Genomic DNA, 20,649 nt, shown 5'->3' on the forward strand with positions numbered 1-20,649 from the left:
GCAATGATAACCATTTAATAAGTGGATACACTGAATGAAATGTCATATCGGAAATAATGTTGTTGTACCGTTGTCTCATAAGCTCAAATAAATAAAGAAATAGGAAGACGTATTGATTTTACTTTCAACAGATTGCATGGAAATGTTTTGTTCTGGTTCTAATTCTGATACTGAAGTTTTATATGTGTAGAATTGATTCATCAATTGCTCAACTGAACTTAAATATGCACTTTGTTTTTTTTCTAGAGCTTTCTTTGTACACAAATTAACAACAAAATTCACAAAATCTTTTCAAGATTTTGATATGTCATCATATCACAACTGAACTATCACTGGTGTAAATTTAACTTGTAATAGATTGAACATTACAATCATCTGTTTATGTCGAGTGATACAATTTGGCAACCCATTAATACTATATGCTGCCCTCTGTTGACAGAATAGTGTCAACCTGATAATGAGTGCGGTCGTCTTTATTACGATTGTTAGGGTGTGAGTTTGCCCCAAACCGCAGCTGGAACACTTTATAGGCTTATTTATGTTGATGATAATATCTAAGGGGACAGACTGAACTTGGCGTCCAAGATTTGATAGGAAGACGGCAAAAGTGGGGGATTTGGACGAATGCCTTTTGCCAATGTTGATTACAGGTGTTCGTGTCTTTGATGAACGCGCAATGGTAAACCACAATGTAGTACTACCATGCCATGGTACTATTAGGCTTTTCATTTCATTTATTTTTCTATATTGTGAAGCCAAGAACTTTAAGAATAGCGAACCTTATCCCTACACTTGGCAACAACCCAATGGAGATAAGACAAGGAATGAAGTCTCAGTTTAAGATATGGGAGGAAAATCCAAGAGTAGATTCCAGGGTAAACCCCACACATTCCGACAGAGACTGAAAACGTGCCCCGGTGGAATTTGAACCGGGGTCCAAGAGAAAGCGTGGAAAGATACCACTATGCCAGCAACAGTGCCGCCACTTTAAGCCTGGTTTTGATTTCTTTAATTTACATCAAACTTAAATAGCCTCTCCATAATGAAATCCATAACTCAATACTTCTAGACAATATAAATGTAATGAACCTTTAACCACAGGAACCCTCGCCCAGACTACAAAACCAGGAAGTCTTGTGGGAGAAAACAATCCCAGCCAAGATGCATGCTGAGGGCAAACCACATGTTGCAGATACAGTTCTAGCCCATTGTGATTTTATACCTCAAATAATTGCTCTCAAAGTTCAAGTGGACAAACTAAAGTAGTATAGTTTATAAACTTCGGAATATTTTGACCTACAGTCAGTTATGGTAATTCATTACAGATATAATGCCCCCCCCCCCCCATATGGAGGTACATGAACCGCCATGGTTGGAGGGTTCTGTATACTGGGAGGCACCATGTCCACTCGGGGTCTACCTGCCATAATTTAGCAGGTGTTGCAATTAATTTTGCACCTTGTGCCAGGTTCCCCCCCCCCCCCAATGATCCAGCGTAATTCTCCGTGAGAGCCCGGTGCTACAGCGAAATAGCTGTTTCGTCATGGCCTCGTTTCCATCTTAAAGGTTTATGAAGTAATTTAAAGTAAATTTACCTTTAGAACTGATTTTGACTATTGTGTGAAGATTGCCTCTTAACGGGACGAACCATTCATGGTTGAAACACTTCACCATGCAACCTTGCACGATCCTTGTGTGACACTTGAGTCGAGTGTATGTTTGTTATAATTTAAGTTTTAGTTGCACTTGTAGAACACCACTTTATACAAGACGGGTTGTAAAGGTTGCTTTTTTCATATGTGATAAGTGTAGTTGGGAAGACAGACAGACAGACAGACAAATAAACAGACAAACAAACAAACAGGCAAACAAACAAACAAACAAACAAACAAACAAACAAACAAACAAACAAACAAACAAACAAACACCCCCCCTAAAAAAAACCCACCACATTTACATTTTGAATATTTTGCTCCACGTTTTTGCAATAATTGTCCAAACTGTGAGTGTTTGGTCTCCGGAAGGACCGCACAATGTTCACGTTTGATCGTTTCTACGTGTAATGCATTTCGACACTTTGTGTTGAATTAATACCCAATGAAGTATGTGGCGTTCTACATCTGGTGAACATACGTTATGACTCAATAAGAAGTTGTAACATCGGGTCCACCCGCTGGAATTGAAAATATTGTGGTTTGACTTCTGACTTTTAAAAGAGCATAATTATTAGGGGTATGAACTTTATTCTCAAAACAGTGCAAGAGAATCATCAGGTATTCCATTTGTCTATGCTGGGTAATATAAACAACACAATAACAGCTCACAACAAACTTTTATGGTCCATGAGTACACATGTCTCCTTCTTTTGCGTAAAATTGAGCCTTTTACTCACAATAGGTAAGAACAATTTGGGTGTTTAAGATGTCAAGCTTGATATATGTTGTGTAGTTTTTTTTGTTTCCAGTTCGAATGTCTCTTTATTCTGCTGGTAAAATTGAGCCGAATGTAACTCACGGAAAGACAATAATATTTCCCTTCAATCAGTAGTCTATACATCGTATGGTATTGGACAAAGCAAACAGTGTCGAAAGTCCTTGATATAAACATTATAATATTGATATTTTGGCAAGATGTCATTAAATTCCTACTTTAAGATCATCCATACTTTGATCACCCTTTATTCAGGACCTTGAAAACGAAACACGCGTTTTCACGTAAGTTTGTCGACCTTCGGGTGTAAAACACTCGTAAAACTGATCTTAAGATCACCATGGGGTAAAATGTAACATGATTGCCGTTTTTAGACCAGCTGTGGCCGTATAGTGAGGGGTGGTGATGGCAATATCATTATTACATCATTGCAAAAACCTTGTGAGAAAGTTGAGGTGGGTTGGTTATTAGGAAGGTGTTGGTGGGTGGGGCGGGGTGAACCTCCCACCCAGCGCCCCTGTTTTGTTTTCATATCAGCACAGAACTGTCTTCCATTAGTTCTGCTCTTTTTAATAGTTTTTAGCAACATAATCCTTCGGACACATGAATTTATTTGATTAAAGATACAGACACAAGTTTTGTGATTTTTTGAAATGATTGTGGGACAATCTTAAAAAAGTGTTTCGCACGGCAGTAGTTAGGCTGGACCCCTGTCTTTATCCGCAAGAATCCTCGAAGTGTGACGTCAGATGTTCAAGCTAGGCATGAGTGTGATGTAACCTATGTATTTCCACCATCAAACACTTCGTATGTGGCAGTGCAAACATTGGACGTGTATTGCCAGGCGCGTTAACTATTGAAACAACTGTAAATAATTGTTGTTACAGGTTGCAAATTGAATATCCGGTGGATCACATTGAGTTGTGTGATATTTTTTTCTTGGAAACTATAGGGAATGAACGGGAGTGACAATAGCACCTCCTGAACCTTCACCAAACGAATGTTTATGACGCAGTCTTGAATTCCCGGGAACGTGGAAATACTTTCCCACCCCAACCTTTTGAGACCGGCAACCGCTTTCACGAAACGCTATACTCTATGTCGAGTATAGCCCGTCCTATAGCTTAGGATGGGTTCAAATCAATTCGTCCAAACGTCTTCGGAAACCGGAACTGAACTCGTCCTAAGAATTCATATGCCTACACATATCCATGTAGGCCTACGCGTAGGTATATCTATACATGTACATGAGCACATACAATATACCGTGGAGAAAAGAAAGTTCCCTGTGGGGAACGAAGATGAATCATACGGCAAGCTTTTGGGTGAACGTCCCGCATGTGCGGTATCATCATCGAGGCACCCTGTGGTTGGTTACCCGGAACCCCCTATGACATTATTGCTCTCGAGTACAGGGTCGAACGCAAGATCATTCATGACTCTTCATGAGTGTGTAATTTCTCACGAGACTGCAAATTGACTTAAAACATGTATTTTTCTGTTTAATTTGTTCTCTAATTTGTTGTTTCAGTATGGGTTTGTGTTTCAAAGAAAAACACTGTCAATCCCCGTGCAAATATTGACAATACACCAGGGGTTGTCATAGGTTGTATTGTACAGTGAATGAGATCACGCATGTCCGTGGTAAATTCGCTTGCGTACCAACCTAGGATACACCATTAGCACACACCATCCTATTGTGCAGTTAGATTAGTCCTTGACAATAAATGACAGAGTTACATTTTCATCCTTATTGTAAAACGATTAAGAGCTTGAACCACGGACTACCTGTACATGGTGCACGTTGTGGCCGACCTAGCTAAACCCGACCCTAGGTTCAGCATAAAAAGCTATATTAGCAACAAGTGCGTACCAGCTGCTTGTGTCGTTATGTGATGTGTGTACATGTACAGTGAAGTTGCAGACGACGCTACCACTGTGTACAGGAACGTTTCCAAGGCCGACCGAAAGGTCAAGAATATTTTTCCTTTGCATAAAGCAGCGACCCCCGGTGCGCTTCAAAACGTCTTGGTATACACGCGGCATGGCTTCTCCAGTTTATTTTTATGCTAAAAAACTGGTTGGCAGAAGAAGCTGCATGGCAAAACGACTGAATATTGTGACATTAGACTGAATGCATCCGGGCTAGGTTTGTGTATTCAGTTGTGTGGATGAACTACAGTTTGGACTTCTCGCATGCCGTATGGAACAATACCTGCTGCCATGCTGCAAATCTCGAGACTGGGCATCGTGTTATTTTGCTGACGTCAGGACAAATTGAGTTTGAAGGGTTCCGTGCCTTTCGGCGAGTTTGGGTCATTCTACAGCGAACACCATGTCTGCAAATGTTCCATATTATCGACACTTCATTACCCAGAAATAAACCACACAACCAAGTTCCGGGTTGGATTTCCTCACAGATCAAAATCAGCAAGAAGACAAATCGGGGTGTCATTTTAGTGTTTTGTTGTGTGGTTGGCAAACTACAGAAAGTATTTCTCTTTTTGTAAAACTTTCCCTCGTCTGTTATTGGCAATATTCAACCAGATTCAAGAATAGTACACAGTGTTTCCGGTGTGTGTGTGGACCAGCATGGGATCGGGACTATAGCCACAATTCTCTGGACGGTTTTAATTTCAGGTTATTAGCCAACACTGCTGCAGGTATGGTGGTGTTTCTCTGCTTATGGTTGTGAAACTGCACCGTTTATGACGTGCTGAGGTTTACGTGCTGAGGTTACGTCCTCATTGGTTCGCGCACACAGCTGCAAGTACAATACCTTCAAATCTAATCCATCAGGCCTTGGAGGTGCTCCATTGTTTTAGAGGACATTTTGTGCAAGCTGGGAAAACTGTAGAAACAACAATGAACAAGTTGGCTCTTCTGCTGTGACTTCAAGAGGAAATTTTCAACACTATGAAGTTGCGGACCATTATAAGCCGGGCCAAAAGGTCGACCGTGATGGTCGCCTTTTGTTTCGCCTCCATTGTTTTCATGATGACTGCCCGGGGTGTACAGCGCGGTGTTTACCACCAATTCTCAAGGATTAGTCTGGTGCCCGATTTCGGTTTGGACAGCAATGCACTCAGCATCCAAGCACAGGTAAGTTGTCTCCGATTGTTACTTTGCAACATGGATGGGGCAATGAAATAAACACCTTTATCTGGCCTGTATGCATGATAAGTGTCGATGATAAGCCGTTTACGTAACAATGAACGACATTGCATAACTGTGAGATGGTTGACCAGCTGCAAGCTGTTTATGGTGCTAGCAACACGAGGGTCACCGTTCGTGGAGACGATGGCGGAACGAAATTGTTCCAGTTCTAAAGCTAGTTATGATTCTACCGAGGTGTGTATAGCTATAGGACTAGTATAGGAAGGAGTAGATGATGGGGCGTTCTGAAGTTCTGCTGACGTGTGTTGTGAAGTTGTATTCTTTTACACGTTATCTAGGCAACATTCAGGATGATAAAAAAACGAATGACCCATGCGGTGCAAATGGGGATACCCTAGCCCAGGTTGGACTCCTCCGTTGCATGCTAGGGCTACTACAGGGGTACCCGTACGGTTTAGTCAGCCCCAGCGCGGCAACGTGCCCTTTTTATGGTGACAGTTGATTTGGGTCTACATTCTCTACACAGCCCAGATCAGTTGTGTTGGCACCAATTTGAAGTGCCTGTCTGGCTTTCTGTTGTTGACGATCTCTCATCCCATTAATAAAACAAAGTCCCCATCATCTCACCCATTGTTGATTGTGTTTTCGCATTCAATAAAGGAAATGAGTTTCGAATCCAACTTTAGTAGAGCTGGCCGTGAATGTAAAGGAATATTAGGGAGTTTGTGGGTCGGCGGTGCTATAAATGCCTATACCACCACGTGTGTTTTGCTTGGTTATTTGAGTTTCGGGTAGTTAAACGGTTATTGATGGGATCATGTTTGACCTCTCTGTCCTTGCTCTATGGTGGTCCTCATTGTCATGTCAGTGAAATGGAATCCCAATCATGATGGTGTATACTTCATTTACAATCCATGGTTTATTTATCATTGTTAAAAAGGCACTTTTGCCAGTCGTTGTCCACCTTTAGGCCCCTTCTCTCGAGCAAATTAGCACCGTGGAGGTAGAAATAGCACAGCCAGTTTGACCACGGGAGGTAGAACTTCAGATGTCATATTTCCAATTCATCGATGTCATTAGTGTATACAGTGTAAATACGTAGGCAGTTACTAGAGCTGCTGACTGTATGACTGTAGTACTGACCTAATCATATTTAGCAGTCATTTTATCAGTCATTACCATGTTTGTTTATAGCCTGTCCTGACTCAGCAGTGACTGCATACAAACCATTGAAGTTGTTTGTCTTCGTTGCATCATTGAACTAGGTCTTAGGCCTCGTCATCATGCTATACGAAAGCTTAATACCAATATATTTTCTTACAAATTTTTTGAGATTAAAGTGCTGCAATTTATTTTCATTCGAACTAACAAAAGTTACAAAATCGACCCCGATATGAACAGTGTTTAGGTCGAGGTCAGACCCCCCACCCTACGCATGTAACTTTACCATCAATATCTCTACTCCTTCCACGTCCGCAGTAAATTAAAGATAATGACTGTAATATTGATGAGTAGCCACTGGATGATGATCGAGCTGCTATTCATGATACAATTTTATGACTGGAATTTGATGACAATAGTGTTACTGAACTTATTGAATTCATTCTGTATCGAGCAACACAGATGGATTGACGTTTGGTACCGCCGCTGGGGTTGTACATGTACTTGTGGACGACTTTGACATTGACACAAACAATTTTTGCAAATGACGACCTTCCTTTGCTGCCTCGACGATGTCACCATTGGTAGTTACTCAACCCTAAATGACCGGATTCATCTGACTATCTTGGTATACTATTTTCAACGTTGGGGAATAGCGATGAACATCCTGTGAAAATATAACTGTCTATATAGACTCTGTAAATATAGTAGAGGAAGAGAAAATGAGAGAAATTGGGAAACTATCTATATTTCCTGTTGTCCCAATTCATGGACATCAACGTACGTCAATTTGCCCTGTTTATTTCCATATTGTTCTCTGCTCCAATCAAACTTGAAGAGTTTAAGAGGGGAAAAGAGAATAAAGGATATGACTTTGAGATTGACCCATCCCTTTGACAGGCCTTTATAATTAATTTGACGAAAAAACATGTTCACAACGTCGTTGTAAAAACGAAGCCAGGGGCTTTGATGTAGCTCAGTTGCATAAATAGTAAAGCACACATGCCATGAATCTAGAGATCGCACATTCAAATCCCGCACTGGTAAATTGTTCTTTGTTTAATCCGAAAGTTTAAAACCATGGAACATAACATAACCGGTTAATTATTTCCCTTGTGGTGATATTAACAAAATAAGAAAATAGCATATACGACACTCATAATCATAAAACGCAAAACAACAATCATCTAAGCGATTGTTGATATTGACGGCTGAATATTTCATACTTCCTTGCTGCCCGATGGTCTGTCTAGAAATTGTTGAGCCTCCGAAGTCATCCCTTATAAAGAAATGGAACATCGCCCAAGATCCTACTAAAGACCAACCTCTGATCGAATGTCATGCGAATTACATTACATAGCGCACCACTGCTCTACCAACCATGCCGTTATAACGAACCAATTAACCCCCTGCGAGGTTGAACGTCAAAACTATGGCAAAGCTGCGCGTGCTATAGTCATTGTATCTTTACAGCTTGCCAAAGTCAATGATGGAAACATGAAGGAAGACACACTTTTGCAAACCGCAAGAATTTGGGGTCAATTCGTGATGGCATTTGTTGATGATTTTCACCGAGAAACACTTTTGAAAACAAATTATCCAACAATGTACGGTTTTCGATTTTGCATTTTTATTTCTAACGCAAATTTGATGTAACATAAATTAACCTCTTCCCTCAGTCTGCTGTTGTTTTTCACGGAGAAACACTTTTGAAAAATAAAATTTCCTACAAAGTACAGCTTTCAACTTTTCATTTTTGTGTTTGACGCAAATTTGACGCAACATAATTAACCTTCTCCCTCAGTCTGCAATCATGTGCGTTGCTAATTTACTTGATATGTTTCCGTTATAACCAATTGGTTTCCAAGAACGGGACAACTATGTTAGAGATTTTCACTACCAAGTTTCCACGTGGCTATAATTATGACCGCAAACTTATGAAAATAATTGGAAACTTGTGGTCCTTACTCTATGGTGAAACCAAGGCATGCTAAACACATGTCCCATCTAGCGCCCTCTGTCGACAACTAATGCACCAACATACCTTTATTTGTAGTGTTTGTTTTTTCGGCTATACAACAAGTTTTGAAAATAATTGGAAACTTGTGAAACCAAGGCATGCTAAACACATGTCCCATCTAGCGCCCTCTGTCGACAACTAATGCACCAACATACCTTTATTTGTAGTGTTTGTATTTCGGCTATACAAAAAGTTTTTATACACTCTTGGGTTGCAGTTTCAATGCATGTTGATCAGAGCCTTGATTATAGTCTACCTCCATGATTTTAGAATGTAGTCACGAAAGGCTTGACATTAAAACCATAGTCTAAAAACCAAGGCTGGTAGTGGGAAATGTTCAAGTCATTAATGATAATTACATCAACCTTTCCAGCAGCATTTAGCGGAACAATTGGAGTGTTACTTCACACATCGTCTACTTCTATATCACTCTTGATGATGAGTCTGTGCAAGATTGGTTCTCGGTTAGTTAGTAACAGATGTGGAAGCCAGCCTAAAATATCAGAGACGCGACCCAGTTGCAAAGTGATCCTATAATACCAGCAGGGACATTGAACTACGGAACCGGACCCCCCCCCCCCCCCCCCACCACGGTCCTTGCTCTGTGTTTGAACTGGCTTCGTTTCCTCTGCGTTTGAACCACGTATCTCTCAGACTAAGCAAAGGGCCATAAAAAGTTGCGTGATCCGATTTTAGCCGATTACAAATCCATTACTTACATTCACTGGACGTTCATTATAGATATTGACCACATTCTTTAGCATGCATGTTACTGCTACATTTTGTAACAACCTAACGCCAAACTTGTTCCGATCGAACGTAATCCACGTCCAAATCCCCACTATTACCCCAATTGTTGGGGTCACCCAGACCCCGAAAAGGGTATAGGCCCCCTGAGACACAGAATGCGCCTTAATTCTGATGAACATGAAGATTTTAGAAAGCAAAGTTAATTCTGTTACGAAATAGGAGTAAACGCTTAAACGTTGTGAATGGCACGTGCTCTCTTATCCGCCATTTTACACAACCGTGTTCTTGGTTTGGCAGAAGTGTATAGTTGAATATGCACCGTGTTGATGGACAGTAATGCCCAATGGCATCGATTTTGTTGTTGTTGATACTCAGACAGTGTAATTGTCATGAAATATATCCAGTGTTTGTCCTGCTCTGATTCGAAAACGAGTTATCTTTCCGGAACCGTGGCCTTTTATCATGCGGGTCCATTGTGTTAATAGTGTCAGCTAAAAATGTTGACAAGAAACATGGGGGATGCACTTGTTCAACTGTGTTTTATATAACTTTCACGATTCAAAGGGACAGGATGAAACCGATTCCAAATGGGCGGGTAATCCTATTTTTAATATTACAAAAATGGACTTATGGACAGAAAAATTTGTTGGTCTATACTCAGTTGAAGATTTCTGTTGTATAGCGGAGCAAAATGCTTCACAAAAGGTTAAAATTGCTATACTCAAAAATCTAGATTTGGTACTCAATTATTATCAGCATTCAGTGGGCAAATAATATGTTCAGTCTAAATGTCTTGATATGCAGAATTGCTGGACGAAACTGTTTCCTTGTTTCTGAATGAATGGCATCGATCTTGAAAAAATATAATCCTGGTATAATTCCATGGTAACGCAAAAACCCTTTTTTAAGTAGAGAAGTAAACCAGGACGGTCCCACACTTATTGTTCTAAAAAATAAAGAATTGTTTTTCAAAAACCACAGATCCGTCAATAGTTGGTGAATAACACAAGATGGTTTGTGCATTGACATTTCATACAGCTGTTTGTCTTATGACAGTTGATGACATTTAACACGATACTGGTATGCACACTACAGCAATTGTCTGTCACTGGTGATTAAGACTCGTGTATTTCGACTTTGGGGTATTTAATCAAGATATTCCAGTTATTTCCCCCTTTTAAATGGTATCGGCTCCTTCAGAGAACAGGAGCTGCCGATGGTTCGTTTTTACGTGGGTTTATGGAATAGTAATTTGTTCTGGGCTGTTTTTGCCAATTCGTTGCTTATTTTGACCCGTTAAATCGAAATATGAAGTGTGCTTTGAAGACAGTTCTTTGTGTTTGGAGGGAAGGCTTTTCTTTGGTTATTACTAAAAAAAATCACGACCATAATAAGTGTAAAACTTAGTGGTGAAGAGCACTTGTAGAGAGCTGTTAGAAACGTCCCCTTAGAAGTATAGAAGAAGAGGGAATTTTTGTCCAACAAAAATTGAATCTGAGAATGAAGCCTTTCTAAGGCATCTGAAAGTATGCAACAAGGTTATTTTTTCCTTTCAATATTTTCTTTGCAACTTCGATGATCAATATTAAGTACAGCAGGTTTGTTATTTTTTGCATGTTGGGATACAGTACACCAGAATGAGGGTACTGGTCTTTGACAATAACCAAAAGTTGACCCTGCATGCCTTTCGGCTTTATGCCATCAATCCTGACTGAAACATTTCTCGTGAGTCAGATATGTCTGAATTAAAGTATTAAAATGACAAGCTGCGGATTATTAAAGGCAGTGGACACTGTTGGTAATAAATTGTCAAAGACTAGCCTTCACAGTTGGTGTATCTCAACTTATGCATAAAATAACAAACCTGTGAAAATTTGAGCTCAATCGGTCATCAAAGTTGCGAGATAATAATGAAAGAAGAAAACACCCTTGTCACACGAAGTTGTGTGCGTTTAGATGGTTGATTTCGAGACCTCAAGTTCTAAACTTGAGGTCTCGAAATCAAATTCGTGGAAAATTACTTCTTTCTCCAAAACTATGGCACTTCAGAGGGAGCCGTTTCTCACAAAGTTTTATACCATCAACCTCTCCCCATTACTCGTCACCAAGAAAGGTTTTATGCTAATAATTATTTTGAGTAATTACCAATAGTGTCCACTGCCTTTAAATACAGGTCATCTGTTTCCCGATCCTTTACCGTATCTTTGAGATTATTCAGGTGGCATGCATTACCACAGAAGGGTCTACCGTGGGTGCTTTTCAATCAGCAGACAAGTATAGAAAATCAACTCCAGACTTCAGCGTCAAAATGAATGACTTCCAAGTTGTGGGGAAGTTGAAACATTCATGGACAAAATTGCAAGGATGTTTTGACGGCATTGTTTTGATGCAGATTTGTGCTTCAAAATTATTATGGCAGTTGTAGCTGATTTTGGCGGCTGAAAGAACTTATGTCCACGGGCTGAATGTTGTACATGTATTCTGTTTTGGGAGTTATTTGAGGGCTTGGTGCGAGGTTTTTCCTTATAATGCAGATGTAAGTGATTGTGGGGTAGGGGTACATCGTTTCCGTCCTTGAGTATATGTAGCGCCCTCTGTTGGGTTTGTCTTGTTACTTTCGATCGGAGTAAAACGTTTTGACAACTGCAAAACTGGGCTATGATAAACAGTTTCTGAATGCTGTACATAAATAATATAGTTGCAGGTCGGAGAGTATAGTTTGAACATTTATAAAGAAAAACTTTCCTTAAAAAAGTTGTGTATTTGATGACATTTACTCATGTGGATTTAACGCACCCAGTGTTCGCAACCAGTGAACTGAATGTATGCATTTACCTTGACAGGGTCAACTATTTTGGTCGGACAGTTGAGTTTTAGTTGGAGTCATTAGGCAACAAAAGGATAAAATCAACAAGCAAATGAAAGTTTTTTGAGAAAACCGGAAAACTGTTTTGACTTGCTGACTACTTGACACCCCTATCATAACCTTATACCACCAGTATACCAGAGTGTTTGTTCGCCGGCCCGTGAACAAATCATACGCCTGTCCAAACACGGCTCGGTCTGCATTAATTTCCGCTGATGGACAGAAACCAACAAAGGTCCACGGGAAATATTATTGTAAGCGTCGGGCGAAGATTTGGTAACGATACGTATGACCCCTTGGGTCACCGTTGACAAAGGTCATGAACTAAAATCGTGCTTTTATTTTTTATAAAACGCAAACGAGCTTGGGTGGAACTTTCCCGAGAGACAATATAAAATATAAAATAAAACGCGTTTCTTTCTAATCAGATGGTACACATTACGGTTGAAGTTAACAACTATTTTGTTTGTAAAATGGCTACCATTTAATTCGATATTTGGTAAATAGACTGGTTGCTGCATTAATATGCCCCACTTGGTGCAAAAACGTCACGAACGCCCGAGCCACTGCACATTTCCAATTAACAATATGCAAGTATTTTTTTACGCACCTTGCTTTTCGTGCTTAACAACCTTTGCTTCAACATAGGCTCGTCAAATTTGGAAACCAACCGTATAGACTTTGAAAGTACAAGGTTTTCCTTATGTGAAGACTATAGAAGCAACATTTTTATTTATTTATAAAAAGACATGACAAAAACAAAAGAGTTGGACGGGTGTATATTTCCACAAAACAATTTGGTCTATCAAACATTGGTTATGTCCCCCTTTCAGAAAAAAATATGATTGCAAAACATAATATTGCGAAGGCTTGTCAAACAAACTTGAGTACCGATGTGTGTTAGCACTGTATACTCAGTACTTTCCCGAGTCCTGTGAAAAAATATCACAGGCATGTTACTCGGGTGGGATTCGAACCCACGACCCTTGCAATTCTTGAGTACGTGAAGGTGTGCCCAACATGGCCCATCATACATACACTTTAGATCAATCAAAACAAGTTTTCCCAAACAAATTCTTACAAAAAATACAGCTGAATGCAGTTGATACTTTCAGGATGGCACTTAAAACTCTGTTCTGGATTTGTCACTTTAGTTGCATTACCTGACTAGTTCCCTTATATACGATGCAGACTACAGGCATCGTACACGTATAAAATTGCCTCTTAAGTCAGAGTGGAAAATGTCAGAATCCTTGAAAGGAAGTTTACTTGAAGTTGTTCTGGGAAAATAATGGGCACTCCTTGCCAAATACTTTGCTTAACGAGACCGCACAAGAATGCTGAGCGGACGGTATTTCAAGGTAAAAAACCGGCTGGTTGTGGCAAGGTGTCTTTGGTAAATTGAGTCCAGACTTTCCCTTATTTGCCGTCATATTAAAGGCACCGTACACGTTTGGTAATTGTCAAAGACCTGTAACCAGACATAGGCCTATTATATGCATAAAATAGCAACTTTGGGCTCAATTGGCCATCGAAGTTGCACGTCAGAGTAATGAAAGAAAAAATGCCTTGTTGCATAACTTCAGCTGAAGTCTTTTATTATTTGAGTGAGAAATTACCTCTTTCTCAAAAACTGTTGTTACTTCAGAGGTTAGTTTATGTGCTCATTTATTTTAAGTAATTCTAAAAATTATATAGTGTCCAGTGCATTTATTTTGTCATTGCCTAGCGGAACTATAACATGTGGGCCTACATGAAACTCTCGTGCAAATGTTTTCAGTACACGTGCACAGTTTGTGTCAAAATGGTGAACTTTCCGTGATGAACCTAATGATTCTGTATTTTGTTTAATGATTGTGAAATGGGGAAGAAACCATGAAAACAGTAAACTGTGCACGTCTGGTTGCTGCCTCCAGGGGCCGTTGTTCCCACACGCCCCACGAATGTGTTTATGCACGTACTGATCAGTCTGGGGCCCAAGGGTTTGTTATTTTCACACGCTCCGGAGAGTGGCGTTTACGAAAGACTGTTTTGTTTAGGTAATTTATTTTGTAGCCAACTTCTGTGAGATTCTGTGTGTCTCGATGAAATGGTGCGCCCATGTGCCATACGCCATGGGGTCAATGTCGAGCCCGGTGTCGTGGAGTGATTTACCCAGGGGTAGACACGTCAGAAAATGTGGTCTAAGAAGTATACAATGTGGTCTTAGAAGTATAGAAGCGGTTAGTGTCTTTCCTCGAATCCGTTTGAGACAAACGGTAAAGAAAGGTTTCGGCGGGTAATAACTTTTAGCCACCCTGTCTGTGTGCCTGCAACCAGCCCCCCCCACACAAAATCCCACTCCCCGACGAACTCGTAATACTCGCTTTATTGTTAGTCATTGACATTTGTTTTCAGTTACCTATTGATAAATGATCTTGGTTTGTATTTGCATTTCAAATGTGCCTGCATTATCTTAGTTTTTTTTGTGCGGGAACAACTCTCTGACACCCTTTCCCGATCTGCACGTGTATTCGAATATTTTGGGAATCTCGGCTTCTCGTTCTCCATGGCTCTCACTTTATGTGAACGTCAGCAGTTCCCATTTTTATAACAGTTCGTATATCAGAAATAACAAGTGAAGACACCGCATATATTTGACACTTCTAATTGACAGACGATGGTCAAACCAACATGAACAAAATGTGCATGCAGATTTTGTTCATGTTGCCTTTTCTGAACCATGGAGCTTTAAATAGCGCCTTGTTCTCACCACGTAGCAATAATTGCTCCACGTTGTCACCGAACCACCGTCCCACATGTTGACTGAAGGCATGGCTCAGCTGTATGAGATATGGCATATGAGCTGACCAGTGTGCTCGTTAATGATGAAACAAAGGAATCCTTACAAGAGTGCGAGAATGTGCCTCCTTCGAGGGTGTGCTCATGAAGAAAGAAATGCCTGGCCTCATGCTGAGTTAGGATAACTTGCAGGCCTACAGTTTTGTTTTAAATTTAAGCAATACCATTAGATTTGTAATTTGCATCCTTCTCTCATTGTATATCTTATTGTTTTCTTTATGGATGCGCTAACTGGGACTTTTCAAACTATTATTATGCGCTTTACAAAATAAGAAACAAATAGATGGATTGTATTGGACTGTTGGCTTAAAACTGCTGAGATTAAGCGTGTTCTATATTGATATATACCTGAGTGGCTATAACTGCCAAGTGGAATAAAGGTTGACATTGTACCATGTATATACTGTGTGTGTTTCCTGTCAAATAAAATAGAAGTTGGCCACTGAGTGCTCAGTTACAGAACATTGCTCCAGGGTGCGTATTGGTCAGCAGTGATAAACAGATTTAGCCAGAGTGGTATTATACAACCTTTGACTTTGTGAACTTAAAACAATATCGAACGATGGACGATCCATTGAGGGTCAAACGATGGTCAAACCGTTGTGTATGGTAAAACTATTGGTTATTGTGCTTGGATGTAACATTGGACTTCACATACACAGGCCTATGTGCTCCGTTTGCGAAAGAGCAAGGGCACCAAGGCATTTTCTCCTTGGTAAAGGGCACCCTATGAGGAAAATGTAAATTTCTACTGGAGCATTTCAAGGGCACCAAGGCAATGACCATGGGGCTTGGAGGCAATCGCCTTTGTTGCCTCCATGAAGTATCAGGCCTGACATACATGTACATCATGGCATTACAAATAACTGGAAGTACAGTAGTGTCTGACTGGTGGTAGTGACCTTAGCCCTGGAGTCCAACCCGGGCTATAGTGACCCTTGCTTTATGATCATATCAGCTTACCAAAATGCCCTTACGGGGCCCTTTAAGTGCTTAATTATATGGGTTTATAAGCGGAAACAACTATGTTTGACTGATATTGCCTCTTGAAGTACAACCAGGCCAGAAGAACATGCAGTCCACCATTTTGTGGAGTAAACAGTTTCAAGAAAGTAGTGGACCGTCTCTAATGAAATTATTAAGCACACAACATTTCAAGAAAAGGTTATTTGGATTCCATCCCATAAAAGGGCATATTAATTCTAAAAACAAGCGCTTATGTATAAAAGCCCAGTGCGCCCAAACCGAAGGCAATGCCGTGCCCCTTTAATGCGTATAGTTCAAGAATCCCAAAACAAGCTAGTTGTTCAAGCTACCTCCATGTTCAAACAAAGCACAGCTGTATAGTTTGTGCAAGTTACTTATTACAATGTCTGACAACAATGTCTGCGTTTAATGAGGTGTAAAGATCTTTGGATAAACAAGGGCGCCCCGTGGTGTTTGTTTATTTGTCTGCACACTCATTAAAATGGGATTTGGGGGCACTCCCGTCTGAACTATAGTCCTAAAGTAAACTTTGCTAAACTTGTTTTCAATTTTAAAAGTTCGCTCTCAGACAATATTTAGAAGTCTCACAACTTTTTGAAAGAAAACAGATTGTGATCATGATATATAAACTAGACTTTTCAGATCAATTTCACAGGCTAGGGTTAGCCACAGGGCGTTGCCCCCAGAACACACACAAAAGCACACGCAGCTCTGCAATGTAGTCACTGTGGGAGACACACGGAAAGATCATATTCTTCAACTCTGTAAATTGCTAATTTCCAAACAAAAAAATCGAAGATGCTTCCCAAGACAACCAAAATATTTTGACAACCTGAATCTTAGACTCCTGAATTGTATGGATGCCAAGCTCCTTGATTTAATCAACTCCGTGATTTAATGGGGTGGATCTATACCACTACATGCACTAATCTCTATACTATACTGAATTGGGAGGGCAAGCTGGGAAGTGGGCGTGGAGATGGGTGGGTGCAATAGGCGGGGAAACGGTTCTGACCGCCCCTCCCCCCCCCCATCCTCTTGTCACTTGTCACTGGATATAATCATGCAAATTTCACAAGTTTATAACAAACACTTCAGTACATCTGGAATGACTTAATTTGGAACGGTTATGATAAGGATTATATGGGTTATAGGGCCATGGTTGGTTCAGTATCACCCTGAACTATGAGTCTTTTACTTCAGTTTCTGCGCAGGCAAATGGCAAACACATTCATTCTGTTGTTGTTCGAAAATCATGCAGTGCTTGAATTATTTACATCAGTTATTTTAGATGATTTGTTTAGCAGAAGCTTGCATGTGATATTTCAAAGTGACATTGTAAGATTTATTTCTAGGCTTCTGTAGTTGGGGAATTTGTATCGGGAGAAGATGATGTGGCTTTTTATCGAGATCGCGGCCGCTGCAGGGCGCCACCGTGCGTTGAGTATAATTTAAACTGAACTTTATTACCACATGTCAAGCAGAACGAAAGAGAAAGATGATAGTACTGCACAAGTTTTGAAATTATGAGCGGGGACAAGTCTAACCTTGTCTGATAAGTTGACGTTTTCCATCTCAAAGATTTAACAATGTTGATGAAATGCAAGCTGATATAAGTGATAACAATAGTCATGACAAATATTTACGAATCCAATTCAAATGGACATCATTGTTGTCACAATACCCAGGAGAGACAGGGTGTTAAAATAAGCACACAATTTAACTGTGTTGGCAGAACTAAATTTTATTTCAACACCGATGATATCAACATGTTGGAAGCCTTTTTGGAGTTACCGTTTATGTGACAACACCCATAATGTTTTAACACCTATTGTAATGTTATAACACCGCAGTTTTTTCAGTGTAGCTTACTAAGCTGCGATTGTTCATGGAGATAGAAATAACAAGTTTATATTGAAAGCTGTACAAATTCATTCACTCCTGTGTGTGTCATGTTTCATGTTGTATCAACAGCAGGCAATGATCGGTGACAATTACGGGTTGTCCCGTAGCATACTGACGGCTTTATGTCAGACCTTTTCGTAAAATATCTTAGTCTGGTGACTCTGGTGACATCACTGGGACACGAGTCTGTTCCGTGTAACTCAACAGTGTACCGTATGGCAAGATGTTTTGTTTGGGTACGAGGTCACACACTCACACCACGTCTTAATTGAGTGAACTGTGCACTTTTACACCTTTGTTGTTTGACGACGGAAAACAATGACTTCCTTATGATGGGAGGGTGGATGGAGTATATCCTGGAATGGTAAAACAACACATTCTTACATGTGTATGGGGATCATCACACAACAGATGTAAATGGATTTATGTCACCACAGATTCCATGAAACGATCTACCATACCATGCGCATGTGTTGAAAACATTAGGGTTGTATTATATCTTCACTAGGATGTCCACGCAAATTACTGGAGTTATTGGAAAAATGAGTTTGCACTTGAGATAGAGGGGAATCGACACCCATTGTTGTACTTTATATGACTTGGTTTTACATCTGATTTCCTTTCCTCCGATTGACCTTGAAGTATGTGCAGAATCCATTAGTTTGTAGCCATCATGGCGACGGTGACTGGTCTACATTGTTTCAACAGCTTTAACCCGAAAACCCATTCGTAATACATGCTGTAGGGTTAATAGTTGAACGGACACAGCAGTGCCTTGGATCGGGCGAGTTGGTCTGTGACAAGCGTTTGAAACCGTTTGTTAAGAAATGCATGGTTAGACAAATATTTCAAAAGTATAACACAATGATCTACACAAGTATGCCTCGAAATTGCATGGTTTTCCATTTACTTTCGAACTAATCGGCCATTTGGTGGAAAACCATATTTGTCTGGATCCATAACATCTTTCTAACATATGCATTTCAATACAAACGGTTTCAAATGCATTTCATAGACCAACTCGCCCGATCCAAAGGCAACGCGTCCCTTTAAAGGTATTGTGACAGGCACACTTTCTTGTATTGTAAAATTGTATGCTTGTTTCATCATGGAGGTAGATAATGGAGTTCGGATAATCGTATGTTCTGTGTTGTATTTTATATGTACCGTGATATTATAGTAGCCCCTTTCTAGTATATAAGTCTTAAACAAGGTCTTGATTTTTGAACCGATTTAACTGGTTACGCCTTGTTATAATGGGTATAAATGGTACCCCCCAAAAATGTCACTTGCACAAGTATATATAAGTTAACAAACCTGTGAAAATTGGGGCTCATTGGCCATCGAAGTTGCGAGGGTATACATGGAAGAAAGAAATTCCTTGGTGCAGAAAAATGTGTGTGTTTTCAGATGCCTAATTAAAAAAAGGCTTCAGAACTGATGAAGCCTTTTTCAGATTCCAATATTTTAGTGAGACGTAACCTCTTTCTCAAAGTCAACGTTACTTCAGAGGGAGCCAATTCTCAATAAAATAAAATTATTTGAGTTATTATCAACCTGAAAGAAAATGGGCCGTCTAGACCAGGGCCCGCAAAAGCAGTTTGGGGAAGAAGGCAAAAAAAAACAGAAAAAGTAATATCCGTAGTTGTGTTTTGATAAACTTATTTTGTCGGTCAAAGATCTTTGATTAACAATTACAATGTCATTGACCTCCAGAATACAGGGTGGCGTTTTTGTAGACTTTCTACCCGGCGATACGGGCCATTTCATTTCTAACAAATGACATAAAATATTTTGATTGTTGGTTTTATGAATGACTTGTGTCGGTACCACTAGCCGCCGCGGCTGGTTTTTAATAGTCCCAGTTTTCAATCTATCCTTTTGTGGTTGCATCGGAGCGTTGCGAATCCTGTTTATAAGATATAATTCTTGTTTGTTCAAGATTTTGGCAAAACACCATTATAAAATATTAAGCGGTAGTGTTCAACCATTTTAATGTTTGGAAAAACAAGTTAACAACTTGTTTTTTAGACGCTTACTACCCCATTAACTTTATTGGGCCACTGGTTTTCCTAAGAAATGTTTCCGTTCATTACTATAAATAATTATTAACATAAAACCCTACTTGGTAATGAGTAATGGGGAGAGGTTGATGGTATAAAGCATTGTGAGAAACGGCTCACTCTGAAGTGACACAGTTTTCGAGAAAGAAGTAATTTTCCGCGAACTTGATTTCGAGAACTCAGACTTAGAATTTGAGGTCTCGAAATCAAATATCTGAACGCACACAACTTCGTGTGTTTTGTTCTTTCACTCTTATCTCGCAACTTAGACGACAAATTGAGCTCAAATTTTCACAGGTTTGTTATTTTATGCATATGTTGAGATACACCAAGATGAGAAGACTGGTCTTTGACAATTAACTAGTGTCCAGTTTCTTTAAGAAAAGTGTTGTTCCATGAGAGTTTACATTTGCTATAGTTAATACACTAAGTCGCCGATTCAACTTTCTAAAACAATATTGTATAATGGTGAGGTTTAAAAATACTTATGTACAATAGGAAAAAAGTGT

This window comes from Asterias rubens, chromosome 8 (genome assembly GCF_902459465.1).
Source record: "Asterias rubens chromosome 8, eAstRub1.3, whole genome shotgun sequence".
NCBI classification, from domain to species: domain Eukaryota; kingdom Metazoa; phylum Echinodermata; class Asteroidea; order Forcipulatida; family Asteriidae; genus Asterias; species Asterias rubens.